The 15,407-nt window shown below is 41.5% G+C and overlaps 1 long non-coding RNA gene across 1 annotated transcript; it reads right to left on the reverse strand.

Annotated features, from left to right (window-relative positions):
* Positions 1-10,072: 10,072 nt before the first annotated feature.
* On the reverse strand, positions 10,073-14,881 carry LOC149985170 (uncharacterized). Its single transcript, XR_016487504.1, has 2 exons — positions 14,531-14,881; positions 10,073-10,410 (listed from the first exon to the last, which is right to left on the reverse strand). It is a non-coding gene; the product is annotated as an uncharacterized LOC149985170 (long non-coding RNA).
* Positions 14,882-15,407: the final 526 nt, after the last annotated feature.

Here is a 15,407-nt window from a genome sequence, read left to right on the forward strand (position 1 = left end):
AAATTATATTTTTTCGATTGTTTTTTACAAATTAATAAAAAATGAAAAGCTGAAATGTCTTGAGTCAATAAGTATTTCAACCCCTTTGTTATTGGAAGCCTAAATATGTTCAGGAGTAAACACATGCTTAACAAGTCACATAATAAGTTGCATAGATTCACTCTGTGTGCAATAACAGTGTTTAACATGATTTTTGAATGTCTACCTCATCTCTGTACCCCACACATACAATTATCTGTTAGGCCTCTCAGCCGAGCAGTGAATTTCAAACACAGATTCAAACACAAAGACCAGGGAGGTTTTCCAATGCCTCGCAAAGAAGGGCACCTATTGGTAGATGGGTTAAAACAATAAAAAAAGTAGACATTGAATATTCCTTTGAGCATGGTGAAGTTATTAATTACACTTTGGATGGTGTATCAGTACACCCAGTCACTACAAAGGTACAGAAATCCTTTCTAACTTATTTGCCGGGGAGGAAAGAAACCACTCAGGGTTTTCACCATGAGGCCAATGGTGACTTTAGAACAGTTACAGAGTTTAATGGCTGTGATAGGAGGAAACTGAGGATGGATCAACAACATTGTAGTTACTCAACAATGCTAACCTAATTGACAGCATGAAAAGAAGAAAACAATACAGAATAAAAATACTGCAAAACATGCATCCTGTTTACTAAAGTAAAACAAAAAATACATACTTCATGCCCTGAATACAAAGAGTTATGTTTGGGGCAAATACAACACAACACACCAATGAGTACCAATCTTAATATTTTCATGCCTGGTGGTGGCTGCGTCATCTTATGGGTATGCTTGTCATCTGCAAGGGAATTTTTGGGGATAAAAATAAATGCAATAGAGCTAAGCAAAAGCAATCCTAGAAACACTGGGAGACTAACTCTCCTTTCAGCAGGTCAATAACCTAAAACACAAGGCTAAATATACACTGGAGTTGCTTACCAACGTGACATTGAATGTTCCTGATTGACCTAGTTACAGTTTAAACTTAAATTGTCTTAAAATCTCTGGCAAGACTTGAAAATGCCCGTCTAGCAATGATCAAAAAACAATTTGACAGAGCTTGAATAATTTTTTCAAGAATAATGTGCAAATATTGTACAGCCCAGGTGTGAAAAGCTCTTACACAGAAAGACTCACAGCTGTAAATCGCTGCTAAAAGGGATTATTTTGTAAATTACATATTTTTGTATTTCAATTTCATTAGCAAACAATTTGAAAAACATGTTTTCACTTTTCATTATGGTGTATTGTGTGTAGATGGGTGAGAGAAAAAAGAAGTAATCCATTCAGGCTGTAACACAACAAAATGTGGAATTGGTCAAGGGGTATTAATACTTTCCGAAGGCATTGTATACCTTTCCCTGTACCACAGATGTATCTCTCCACTCTCCCCCTCCTCCTCCTACCTGCCGTGCCATTTGGATAATGTGTGGGGCAGGCTGTTATCTGGCCTAATTTCCTTCCTAGTTCCACCCACATTTCCCATTTTTTCGACTCTTATTTTGAAGCATAAAATAGGGAATTAGGTCAGGAGTTATTAGGTGTGGGGCGAGGAAGGTTTGCGGAAGGACAGCTATTGTGGGAATGACAACATTTCAGAAAGATGTTTTCTTCTGTTTTGAGCCTATTGAACAAGGCCTAGGGGAAATGCTTGGCATATACGGTGGTTTTTGTACTCGTTTGGATTCATTTTAGTTAGACTTCAATGATCTTCCCTCCTTCAGTGTACACTCACCCAGCCCTTCCACATTCAGATATCATTCCAGCACCCAGAAAATCCGGGGGAAAAGAGCCTCAGGGGAAGAGAGCCTCAGAAGTCACGGAGATCATCATCAAGGTACAGTACATTGAGGGACCCTCTCTCTCGCTCCCACTATCTCCTTTCGAGAAAACTCTCACTTACTTCACCTGCTCTAATTAGTTATTTCTATGAGGCCATACATGGTATAAATATATGGTCGGTCCCCAATGCCTATTTCCTCATTTCTGACCTCCTGGCTATTTACAACCACTGTCCGTCCGTCCGTCCATCTTTCCGTCTGTCCGTCAGTCTTTCCGTCTTTCCGTCTTTCTGTTCGTCCATCTGTCTGTCTGTCCGTCTTTCTGTTCGTCCATCTGTCTGTCTGTCTGTCCGTCTGTCTGTCCGTCTGTCTTTCCGTCTGTCTGTCACCCCACCCTTTCTCTTGTTCTTCTCTCTCTCTCTCTCTCTCTCTCTTTTTCTCGGCTGTGTTCCTTTCCATCCAGGTCTCTCTCTGGAGGATAAAACTGTCAGGGCTGTTTGAAATATCACACCCGCTACTTGATACAAATAAACTATATGGAGATAAAGGATCAAACAACCTTGAAGCCGCAGGACCTTCTACCACCTGAGAGCCTTTGTTAGATGGAGAGAGAGACAGCGAATTATAACCCTTGCATCATATCAACAAAAAAGTCAGCAGTGACATGTCTTGCCTCTTGGTTCCCCTAGAGGTTCCCCTGGCGCCTCTTGATGGGATGTTGTTGTTGGGGTTTTTGTCGTTAGTAAGTGGGCTATGTCGGTGATACGTCAGAGGAAATATCTCGAAAGAACTATGCATGTGTACCTGCGTGGTAGAGATAGTCGTGCAGTGTGGTAGCGCTCGCATGGGGCTCTGTAACAACAAATCAAACCTCTATTATGTCACGCTAAGTGTGATCTGCCTCACTTGATTTGCACTCTAGTTAATTTGCAAATCAATTATTTACCCATTTTGGATTATAATTCGATTCAATTCTGCGAATTTCTCTCCCACAGCATGTGTGTGAACTGTGTATGGGAGGCCATGAGCAAATGCACTGCATGCCACAAGGTCTAATACGGTTGCACCTTCTGTCAGAGAAAGGTAAGACTTAACCCTCTACAGACTGTGTCTCAGGCCACTTAACTAAGTTTTCACTGGTCGTGTCAGCTCTGACTCATTTCTCTATGCTTTCAGTATTTAACTCTGTTGTTTTACAGAGCTGACTTAGCAACAAAGGTCTCTTAGGACCCATGAACATGTCAGGTCTTTACATTTTAGCAGACACTCGTATCCAGAGCGGCTTACAGTAGTGAGTGCATACAAAAATAAAAATACTTAATAAAAATACACAGAAAATACTTAAGTACTACTATACTTTACTATTTATATTTTTGACAACTTCTACTTTTACTCCACTTAATTCCTAAAGAAAATAATGTACTTTTTTTACTCCTTACATTTTCCCTGACACCCAAAAGTACTACATTTGGAATACATAGCAGGACATAAGACATTTTCAATTATTTATACTTTTACTTCTGACACTTAAGTACATTTAAAACCAAATACTTTCAGATTCAAGTAGTATTTCACTGGGTGACTTTTACTTTTACTTGAGTCATTTTCTTTTCAGGTCGGCAGGGTAGCCTAGTAGTTAGAGTGTTGGCCTAGTAAACGGAAGGTTGCAAGTTCAAACCCCCGAGCTGACAAGGTACAAATATGTTGTTCTGCCCCTGAACAGGCAGTTAACCCACTGTTCCTAGGCTGTCATTGAAAATAAGAATTTGTTCTTAACTGACTTGCCTAGTTAAATAAAGGTAAAATAAAAAAGGTACCTTTACTTTTACTCAAGTATGAAAATTGGGTACCACTGACATTTTCACACTTTTTCCATACCAGTCCCCCTTGGGAATCGAACACACAACCCTGGGTTGCAAGCATCATGCTCTACCAACTGAGCCACACGGGACCAGGTAATCAAATCTGCTGATTGGATCACAGCCCACCACACACCCTATTACTGATCGCTTGTCTCTCTACTCTTGAGGGGGCGCGATTGATTCGGACAGCCTACTCTTAGGAACCAAAAATCAGACACAATCAGGGTAGTCTCCCCAGACAGACAGGCTGCCTCACACAATTTAACAATATTTCATCATATACGATTGCCCAAGTGCCTGCGTCGGTTGGGGAGAGAAGAGTAGGTGGAAATGGAACGCACACAGGAAATCGTCCAGAGCCTTATCGGTTAATTTCCTGACATAAAAATGTCAACTGGAAACAACATTGATGGAGCTCGCAGACAATATTTTCAAAGAGTGCATTTCCAAAGTGAGTAGTTTGCATACACCTTGACAGCTACTGTTAGCGTTACAAGCTTATAACCACTGACAGCTAACATCTTTTTTCTCTTTCCCCTTTCAAAGTGGCCAAGAAAATCTGACATGATCCCCAGACCTAGTACTGTTGCCCTAGGTCTGGGATTTATTAGACTACAATCAAGGCAAAACATTACTTCCCACTACCGACTGCTTATCTTGCTTCTTTACCCTGGCTTATTCTTATTGCAGGACTGGAAGGATCACCAGCACAACTGCTGCCAGACCGGTGGGGCTGTGGCTGTCCAGGAGGATGTGTCCATGTCAACCATAGACACTCACAGACAACCAAACAGACTCTGTAAAAAAAAAAAGCAAAGCTCTCCTTTCAACACCGCAGCGACTTGAACATGGCTTCTGATCCTGACCTCAGCAAGTTGTAACGTAAGTGCTGGTGCTTCTTTTCGAATGCATGGACGGTAGTCGCTAGACTTTGTCATGCCCCCAGAACATGTAGAGTATTTTATGACAGCTGGGATATTTTTTTTTATTTTATTTACACCAAACTGAAGTGTTGCTGAATGATATTACATTTGTCTTCTGTCTGAAAAAATAACGTTTGAAACCCCTAAAAACACTCCATTACACCAATGGGACTCTTTCCTCTTCAGATGATCAAAGGTAAGTATTTGAAGAGCAGTGTTAGCCTCCCTCAACAGACTTTGGTCTCTGGTTCGATTTATATATTGTCATGGAAACCTACAGATATTGAATGACTGCTTATGTTTCATGTGTAGTTTACTACCCCTGTGAACCAGATTTAAAAAACCCACAGAATACCTGTTCCTGAAAAATAATATTGCTCTATTTGTCCCCATTTACTTCAATTCTATATTTTCTACGTTTTTTAAAATGTATGTATTATGTTGGCTCTGTTCTGCAGTAAATGGAACAGGAAAGGTAGGTATGCTACAATAGGTCTGAAAATAACCTATGAGAATGAAATAATACACCAAATGACCTTGTCAATTGTCCTCTTGCTTGTTCCCAGTGATTGCCTGCTGTGAGAGATTGAGTGATGTAATGACCTATATAATTCTGCAGAGTCACATTCATATGTAATGAGTAATGACCCTACTTGTCATTTGACATATTTTCAATGTAACTTGCAAACTGCCAATTCATTTCAAACCAGCTTGGTCTGTGTGTGACTGGGTGAGAATATGTTTTGAGTACATTGCGACACATTATCAATATTGTAAATGCATTTTCAACCAATTTGAGATGTGTACATTTCCAGTAGGAAATTGACATGAGGTAGTGAACAAACTGTGTCCAGAGTCAGAAAGACATGCATGGCGAGAGTTGTCTGATATGTAGGCAATTGCCATCCACCCACCCACCATCTCTGTGGACTTATCGTTGTGTACTTATCGTTAAGTGTATTACTGCCATGGTTATTATTTAAATCGACAGTGCACATTAGTGAGATTAGCTGAGCTTTTCTCAGTGATAGCTGTCAACTGCCACACAGCTGCACTGGTGTGGATTAAACCCTGGAATAAAGTGGTCAACTCTGCGTTATAGAGGGGAAGTTGTTGTGTAATGTTGTTCAGTACAACATGCTATCTTTCTGTGAAGACCAACTGGTACACACCACCACTATTCACCGGAGAACTGGTGTGAAAAATGAGGGTCAATTTGACCAACAGCTACCCGTCCAAAAGTGGGTCCATTACATTGATTTAATGGATTGCCTGTTGAGAGATTGGAAGAGCTTTGAGACCCACAAAGACCTCCTTATGAAGTAATTCACAGCAAGCCCTACAAAACAGGCTATGAAATGACATCATCCAGTATGTTATTTTATTTTTTGGTTTAACCTTTATTTTAATAGGGAAAACGTATTGAGACCTAGGTCTTGGAGTGAAACATTTTGTGTCCTCTGTCTCTACATGTAGCGTGTTGTTTCCTGATTATTGTGTTCTGGGACTTTGCTCTCAGGGAGGGGACTGCTAGAAGAAGAGCAGAAAGAAGGGAACACATTGCTACTTTGGCACAACGTCTAGAAACTACGCGTGCAAGGTCATTATCAGCTTATTGCACCCTGAGAGCAGAGACGCCTAGTTTGTGCACGAGTATAAAGAGTGCTGAAGGGGAAGCACCCATTCAGAGCTTCTGACAGAGATTGTTGTAACCTCTCCGGCCGATATCAATAAAGATCTGTTCATTTAACTTTGACTTGGAGTCCTTAGGTGTTAATTTCCACGACAGTCTCTTTTCCAAATGCTACGATGATACGGTATATGGTAAGCACAAATAAAACATCACAAATCAGTTACATTTTATAAGTCCCCAATCAATACTTTAAACTGTCCGAATGGCAACAGAACATAAAGATGAAATGTATTTTGAATTTTGTTCCAGCAATAATGTCACGTTCTGACCTTAGTTCCTTTGTTATGTCTTTGTTTTAGTTTGGTCAGGGTGTGAGTTGGGGTGGGTAGTCTGTTGTGTTTATGTGTTTGGCCTGGTATGGTTCTCAATCAGAGACAGGTGTCGTCCGTTGTCTCTGATTGAGAATAATACTTAGGTAGCCTGTTTTCCCCCATTTTAGTTGTGGGTGATTATTTTCTGTTTAGTTTTTTTCTTCACCTTACAGAACTGTTTCGGTTTCGTTTTATTCTCTTTGTTATTGTGTTTAGTGTTCTGAGTTTAAATAAATATGATCATGAACACTTACCAGGCTGCGCCTTGGTCCTCCTCTCCTTCCACTGAAGACAACCGTTACAGAATCATCCACCACAACCGGACCAAGCAGCATGGTCACCAGGAGCAGAGGGTTCTGGACTCCTGGACATGGGAGGAGATTTTGGACGGAAAGGGACCCTGGGCACAGGCTGGGGAAGAGCTGGAGGCAGCCAAAGCCGAGAGGCGGCATTATGAGGAGCTAGCACGGCAGCGCAACAGGGACAAGAGGCAGCCCCCAAAATTTATTGGGGTAGGGGGGCACACAGGGAGTGTGGCTAAGTCAGGTAGGAGACCTGAGCCAACTCCCCGTGCTTACCGTGGAAAGAGGTGGACCGGGCCGGCACCTTGTTATGCCGTGAGGTGCATGGTGTCCCCAGTGCGCAGTCATAACCCGGTGCGCTACATCGCAGCCGGCTCAGCGCATCTGGTCTCCAGTGTGTCTCCTCGGCCTGGGGTATATGGCACCAGCCCTACGCACGGTGTCCCCGGTTCGCCAGCACAGCCCAGTGCAGTCGGTTCCACCCCGCCGCACTGGCCGGGCTACGGGGAGTATCCAGCCAGGACAGGTTGTGCAGGCTCGGTGCTCGAGACCTCCAGTGCGTCTCCACGGTCCGGTCCATCCGTTGCCTCCTCCACGCAACAGTCCTCCGGTGGAAGCCCCATGCACCAGGCTGTCTCTCCGTCTCCTACCTCATGTCTAGCGCTGCCAGAGTCTCCCTCCTGTCTAGCGCTGCCAGAGTCTCCCTCCTGTCTAGCGCTGCCAGAGTCTCCCTCCTGTCTAGCGCTGCCAGAGTCTCCCTCCTGTCTAGCGCTGCCAGAGTCTCCCTCCTGTCCTGAGCTGCCAGAGCCCTGCTCTCCAGATATCCTGTGTCGGCTCTGCGCACTGGGTCCCCCGCACTGGGTCTCCCGTGTGTCTGCACAGCCCAGTGCATCCTGTGCCTGCGTCCTGCACGTGCCGGGCTAAAATCACCATCCAGCCAGGACGGGTTGTGCAGGCCCTTAGTTCGAGAACTCCAGTGCGCCTCCACGACGCCTCCACGGCACGGTCTATCCTGTGCCTCCTCCAAGGTCTCCTTCCTCCAGGTTCTCCCTCCTGTCCGGAGCTGCCGGAGCCGCCCGTCAGTCAGGAGCTGCCGGAGCCGCCCGTCAGTCAGGAGCTGCCGGAGCCGCCCGTCAGTCAGGAGCTGCCGGAGCCGCCCGTCAGTCAGGAGCTGCCGGAGCCGCCCGTCAATCAGGAGCTGCCGGAGCCGCCCGTCAGTCAGGAGCTGCCGGAGCCGCCCTTCACTCCGGCGCTGCCGGAATCTCCCGTCCATTCGGGACCCGCGGCAAGGGTCCCCAGTCCGAGGCGAGGGTCGCCGCTCCCAAGGTGCCACTTAAGTGGGTTAGGCAACTCAGGTGTCTATACTTCAACAGCAAAGTTAGATAAGACAGAAGTCTTTAACGAAGTTCAGCCAACCTTTTGATACAGGATGCAGTGATGAGTATCAAAACTGTTGCCATTAAGTGCACTATGATCGATGACATCCAAACGTTTAAGAGTAGTAGCAGCTGCACTTTGATAAATAATATCACCATCTCAAGAGGAGAGAAAGGTTGACTGAATTATCTTCTTCCTACTGCTTAGAGAAAGGCACAATCTGTTTCTGTAGAAAAAGCCAACTTGAAATCTTAGCTTCTTAAACCTGTTGGGGCTAGGGGGCAGCATTTTCACTTTTGGATGAAAGGCGTGAATAAACTGAGTAAACAGAGTAAACTGCCTCCTACTCTTTCCCAGATGTATATGTATGCATATTATTATTACTGGTGGATAGAAAACACTCTGAAGTTTCTAAAACTGTTTGAATTATGTCTGTGAGTATAACAGAACTCATATGGCAGACAAAAGCCTGAGAAGAAATCCAAACAGGAAGTGAGAACTCAATTTTGAAAACAGTGCCATTTGATGTCCATCTTAGATATGGATGAGCATGCACTACCTAGGGCTTCCACAAGATGTCACCGTCTTTAGAATGTGGTTGTATGATTCTACTATAAAGGAGGGGCTCATAATAGCTCTTTGAGTAGGTGGTCTGGCAGAAAGCCTCAGTCTCATTGCGCGTGGTCACGAGAGTGTTCTTGCGTTCCAATGCGTTTCTTCAGACAATGAAATTCTCCGGTTGGAAACTTATTGCTGATTAATGTTTAAAACATCCTAAATATGGATTGCATACATCATTTGACTTGTTTCTACGACCTGTAACGGAACCTTTTGAGTTTTTGTCTGGAGGAATTGCTTGTGCTTTTTGAGGACTGAATGCTGGGTTGAACAAGCTAACAACAAGTGGCTAAATGATGGGCTTTTTGGAACTTTATGGAACAAATCAGTCATTTATTGTCGAACTGGGATTCCTGGAACTGCCTTCTGATGAAGATATTCAAAGGTAAGTGAAATATTTAGTGTTTTTTCTGTTGACGCCAAAATGGCGGCTATTTCTTTGGGTTCTGAGCGCTGTTCTCAGATTATTCTTTTTCCGTAAAGTAAAAAAAAAAAAAATCTGACACAGCGGTTGCATAGAGGATACGTCTATCTTTAATTCTGTGAATCACACTTGCATCTTTTATCAATGTTTATTGTGAGTATTTCTGCAAAATCACTGGATGTTTTGGAATCAAAACATTACTGCACGTAATGCGCCAATGTAAACTGAGATTTTATATATATATATATGCACATTATCGAACAAAACACACAATATATGTATAACATGATGTCCTATGAGTGTCATCTGATGGAGATAATCAAAGGTTAGTGATTCATTTTATCTACATTTATGCTTTTGTGACTGTGAAAAATCGCGGTGTGTGTGTTTTTGAATTTGGTGGTCATCTAACATAAATATATGTTGTGTTTTCGCTGTAAACCATTTTTAAAAAATCAGACACGATGGGTAGATTAACAAGATGTTTATCTTTAATTTGCTGTATTGGACTTGTTAATGTGTGAAAGTTAAATATTTCTAAATAATATTTTTTTCAGCTGAATGGGAGGGGGTGTTCTCTTTAGGGAACTCCTTGTGTCCCCTAGCCCCAACAGGTTTAACCAGCTCATATACAGTGCCTTGCGAAAGTATTCGGCCCCCTTGAACTTTGCGACCTTTTGTCACATTTCAGGCTTCAAACATAAAGATATAAAACTGTATTTTTTTGTGAAGAATCAACAACAAGTGGGACACAATCATGAAGTGGAACGACATTTATTGGATATTTCAAACTTTTTTAACAAATCAAAACATGGAAAATTGGGCGTGCAAAATTATTGTGGCTACCCTTTGCCTTGATGACAGCTTTGCACACTCTTTGCATTCTCTCAACCAGCTTCACCAGGAATTCTTTTACAACAGTCTTGAAGGAATTCCCACGTATGCTGAGCACTTGTTGGATGCTTTTCCTTCATTCATCTCAATTTGGTTGAGATTGGGTGATTGTGGAGGCCATGTCATCTGATCCAGCACTCCATCCCTCTCCTTCTTGGTCAAATAGCCCTTACACAGCCTGGAGGTGTGTTGGGTCATTGTCCTGTTGAAAAACAAATGATAGTCCCATTAAGCGCAGACCAGGTGAGATGGCATATCGCTACAGAATACTGTAGTAGCCATGCTGGTTAAGTGTGCCTTGAATTCTAAATAAATCACTGACCGTGTCACCAGCAGAGCACCCCCACATCATCACACCTCCTCTTACTTGCTTCATGTTTGGAACCGCACATGCAGAGATCATTTGTTCACATACTCTGCATCTCACAAAGACATGGTGGTTGGAACCAAAAATCTCAAATTTGGACTATTTCCACCGGTCTCATGTCCATTGCTTGTGTTTCTTGGCCTAAGCAAGTATCTTCTTATTATTGGTGTCCTTTAGAAGTGGTTTCTTTGCAGCAATTTGACCATGAAGGCCTGATTCACGCAGTCTCTGAACAGTTTATGTTGAGTTGTGTCTGTTACTTGAACCCTGTGAAGCATTTATTTGGGCTGCAATTTCTGAGGCTGGTAACTATTTAACTTATCCTCTGCAGCAGAGGTAACTCTGGGTCTTCCTTTCCTATGGCATCCTCATGAGAGTCAGTTTCATCATAGCGTGTGATGTTTTTTGCGACTGCACTTGAAGAAACGTTCAAAGTTCTTGAAATGTTCCAGATTGACTGACCATCATGTCTTAAAGTAATGATGGACTGGGGTTTCTCTTTGCTTTTTTGAGCTGTTCTTGTCAAAATATTGACTTGATCTTTTACCAAATAGGGCAATCTACTGTATACCTCCCCTACCTCGTCACAACACAACTGATTGGTTCAAACACATTAAGGAAATAAATTCCTTTTAACAACACACACCTGTTAAATTAAATGCATTCCAGTTGCATGTTGCTGGTTGGGATAATGTCAAGTGTGTGCAAAGCGGTCATCAAGGCAAAGGGTGGCTACTTTGACGAATCTCAAATATATTTGGATTTGTTTAACACTTTTTTTGGTTACTACATGATTCAATTTGTGTTATTTCATAGTTTTGTTGTAGAAAAAAATACAAATAAAGAAAACCCTTGAATGAGTAGGTGTGTCCAAACTTTTGACTGTTAGCAGTTGATGTTATTCTTCAATAACACAGACCCCAAAGCAAATCAGGGGGATAAAAATAGGTTTATTCTAAAATAACAAATCATAGATGTTATGCTGAGAAGTAGATATTCATTATTCCCTGTCCTCAGTTTTCTCCACGGAACAAAGTGACAGGATGTAATTTATAACCCCCATCTCTAGCCTGTGGTTGACCAATTAGCATTCCTTGCAGTAAAATTGTGCCAATGGCCAAATAGCAAGCATCCTGTTTCAGGCTCAACGTATAGACGATTCAGTCCAATGAGATTTTGCCACCTGTAGCTATGAGTCCAGGACTGAAATCCCTACACAGATTCGAACCAGACGTTGAACATAAAAACAACTATTTCCATTGATCGTTAATTCCCTATTGACCTCTAGTCCTCCGCGTTGTGTATTATCTTAAAATATTCTTACAACTGGTACTGTAGATTAAGTTTCAAATTCAAAAATCGACCCGTGGTGCACTTCTATGTACTTCAAGAAATCCAGACCGAATCCGATCAATCTTGATGGCCTGAGTTCTGTCACTAAGAAGATCAGGAAACCATGAACAGGTGTCAGAGCTCCGGCCTATCGAGGATATTCAGTAAAATAGCATGATCAAAAGTATCAAAAGCTTTTTGCAGGTCCACAAACAAAGCAGCACATTTCATTGTAGTGTCTAACGCCATGAGAAGATCATTAACAACTAAAGTGGTTGCTGTAATAGTACTATGCCCACGCATAACACCTGATTGGTTTACATTCTAAGTAAATTTCTCTGCTAAAAAAAGCTAAGTTGTACATTTACCAAGGATTCAATAATCTTAGCTAGACAAAGAAGCCTTGAAATGGGGTGATAATGATGAAGATCACTACCATCCCCGCCCTCAAGGAGTGGAAGCGCAAGAGTTGATTTCCATACTTTTGGAATATTTCCCGATAACAATGTTTAATAAAAAATGTGGGTTATTGAGCCAACATTGATGGGCACGGCACACTTAAGCAGACTAGGATCCAATTGGTCAGATCCTGTTGATTTCTTATTGTCTATTGCTAGGAAAGCATCAATGACTTATTTTTCTGTAAATAACCTCTAAGAAAAGCTTTGACTATCATCCCTCAGCAAGTTTCCCCTATCAGCATCCAGCCCAATATCATTGTGAATAGGCTGAGAAGTTCTTTCAAAGAGATAGGCCGCTGAAATAAATGCATTAAATGCATCAATGATGGAACTTTCTTTCCGTAATGAGGCCAGTGTCTGAATGAATGTGTTATGGCAGACAGGAGGAAATAGAACCCTTCAGGGATTTGACAGTTTTGATTTCCCTTCAGGGATTTGACATGTAGCTAGAATTTATCCGGGTTCCCATTACAATCTGAAAGAGCGGTTAGATAATAATCCGATTTAGCCAATCTGATTTGTCTTAAACAATGATTCCTCAGTTGCTTAAAAGCTTGCCAGTCTGGGCTTAAACATGTGATCCTGGCCTTGACCCAAGCGTTGTTTCTTTTATGAAATAACTGTGGATAATTTTGGAGTGTACAAGGCATTCAATCTTCCTTTAACCCTTAATGCTTTTAATGGAGCATGATTATCCACAATAGTATTGAATACAACATCAAATAGGCTCAAAGCTAAATCACGCTCAGGGATAGCTGAAATACTATCAAGGTTACTAAATTAAAGTTAGTGTCAAAGGCTGAGATATTTGGGCAATGGTCACTAATGTCTTGGGCAAAGACACCAGTAGAAACACACAGTGCATTCAGGAAAGCCTTATTCTAAAATATAAAATATATATATTTTTTAAATCAATCTACACACAAAAACTATTTAATCAATTTTAGAGTAAGGCTGTTACGTAACAAAATTTGAAAAAAGTGAAGGGATATGAATACTTCTGAATGCTTCTGTATGTTATCCACCATCTGGATTCGGTCTTATGTAGCAACATTTGAAATGGTGATGTTCACATTGAATAAAAGTAGACTGTATGCTATATAAATTATATAGCATACACTGCAGTTGAGGAACAATGGGAAAGTAATTCTGCTTTGAAAGTTGATAAACTTGTAAATGACCATTGAATACTTTGGTACACCTACTGGAGAGCTCTCTGTCTACACTATTTCAGCATTGTTCACACCCTGATAAGCCTTAGCCCCACCAATCTCTTTAAGGATTCACATGTGAGGCCATTTGCTAAACGGAGAGAATAGTGTAGTAAACAACCTAAGATTTCAAGACTGAAAGTGCTAAAAGTAGTAGCCTACAATAGGGAAAAACTACAGGTAAAAATACACTTTATCTAGTCCTTGGCCTATATCCTAATCTGACTTTGGTGCAGGTCATGTTCTTTACATTACCGTCTCTGGTAAACACACACTATATCAAATAAAAGTTTATTTGTCACATGCCACAGGATACAAAAGGTGTGCACAGTAGAGTGAAATGTTTACTTGTATAGTAGCAATATCAAAAACAGAAAGTGTCCAGATAAAAATGTTTTATAAATATTATTTAATTATTAGATGACGCTTACCAGACACACTTGTCTAAATTGATGGGTCATGTGAAAGAAATGCTGTAACCACCCCCCAGCCACATATAGCTAAGTGGATGGGTCACTATTCTCTAGACGTGCACATGTTCATGAAGTACAATAGATGGCCGTAGACACACCTGGCTAACTTGATGGGTCATGTAATCTGGAAAAGTGGAGTCATTTGTTTAGACATGTAGCTACTGTAGCTATTAGCTACTGGCATAATCCCAACTCATACTTCTACCAATACAAGTATTGTCATAGCTGTACTATGAATCTGCAGGTAGCTAAAGATAACCAACTATGTCCAATGTTAGCTAGCTAACATTATGCTTTAACTAGCGATGCAAATGGTTTCTGATAATACTACTATACAGATACTACATGCAATGTTAGCTAGCAAGCCAGCAAGCTAATGTTCACTAGCTACCTAACAAAACGCTTAAACTTGCAATTAAAAATACTTTCTGACAAAATTAGAGACTTAGAATATTTGAAAATGCAGCTAGACTCTTACCCATGTACACGGATGAACGCTTCATGGCAGACGGGAACCATTTCACTTTTTTTGTAGCTACATCTTGTTTGGCCAGCGTTGTGTCAAGTCACTCCAGTTCACACTGACCATGGCGTGTGCAGAAAGTAGCCCATCACAGCTTTTTCCAACTGATCTGTCGATAGCACCTGCAAAACCTTTGCAGTTCTTGATGACTAACGTTATATCTTTCAAAAATGCTGCTGTAGAAAGGAATATCAACACCCACTGAGCAAGCTCATGTTATAGACCAAAGCATGCTACATGGCAGACCAATCCATACCCATCTCCAGGCATGTCCAACCAACCAATTATCTAGGGGCAAGGTTCCTGTCTTTGTTCGTGGCTAAACCAACCAGGCTCGTAATTTAACCATTTTATTTGTATTTACAGATGGAATACAAGTTTGTTAATAAGGCGCAGGAAAGTTCACATGTCCCAGAAGACATTTCTGCCAAAAAATAATTTAAATAAAAAGGAATTAAAATGCCTCATCTGTGAAGTAGTGATGTGTGACGTACACCTAGTTTCTTGAAATGGGTCACATATTTCTCTGCTGTATTCGTTAAAATAACATCAATAAGAGCTGACTTTGAAAGATCATAAGGGTTGGGACGTGTAGGCTTAGTCACCAGCTGGGTTAGGTTTAGATCATTACATGTCTTTTAGATTGTCTGAAGCCTGTATTTCCCAATCATAATTTAGGTCACCCAGGATATTAACTTCTGATTTAGTAAAAGAAGACAACAAACAGGTGAATTCCTTGAGTACACAAAAGTTAGCCAAGGGAGGACGGTAGAGTTATGGATACATTTCTCCCCAGACAAAGGCTTCCATTTTTTTAGCTAACATTTCTGGG

This window comes from Oncorhynchus mykiss, chromosome 2 (assembly GCF_057628025.1).
Source record: "Oncorhynchus mykiss isolate SJ-2025 chromosome 2, ASM5762802v1, whole genome shotgun sequence".
Taxonomy (NCBI): Eukaryota; Metazoa; Chordata; class Actinopteri; order Salmoniformes; family Salmonidae; genus Oncorhynchus; species Oncorhynchus mykiss.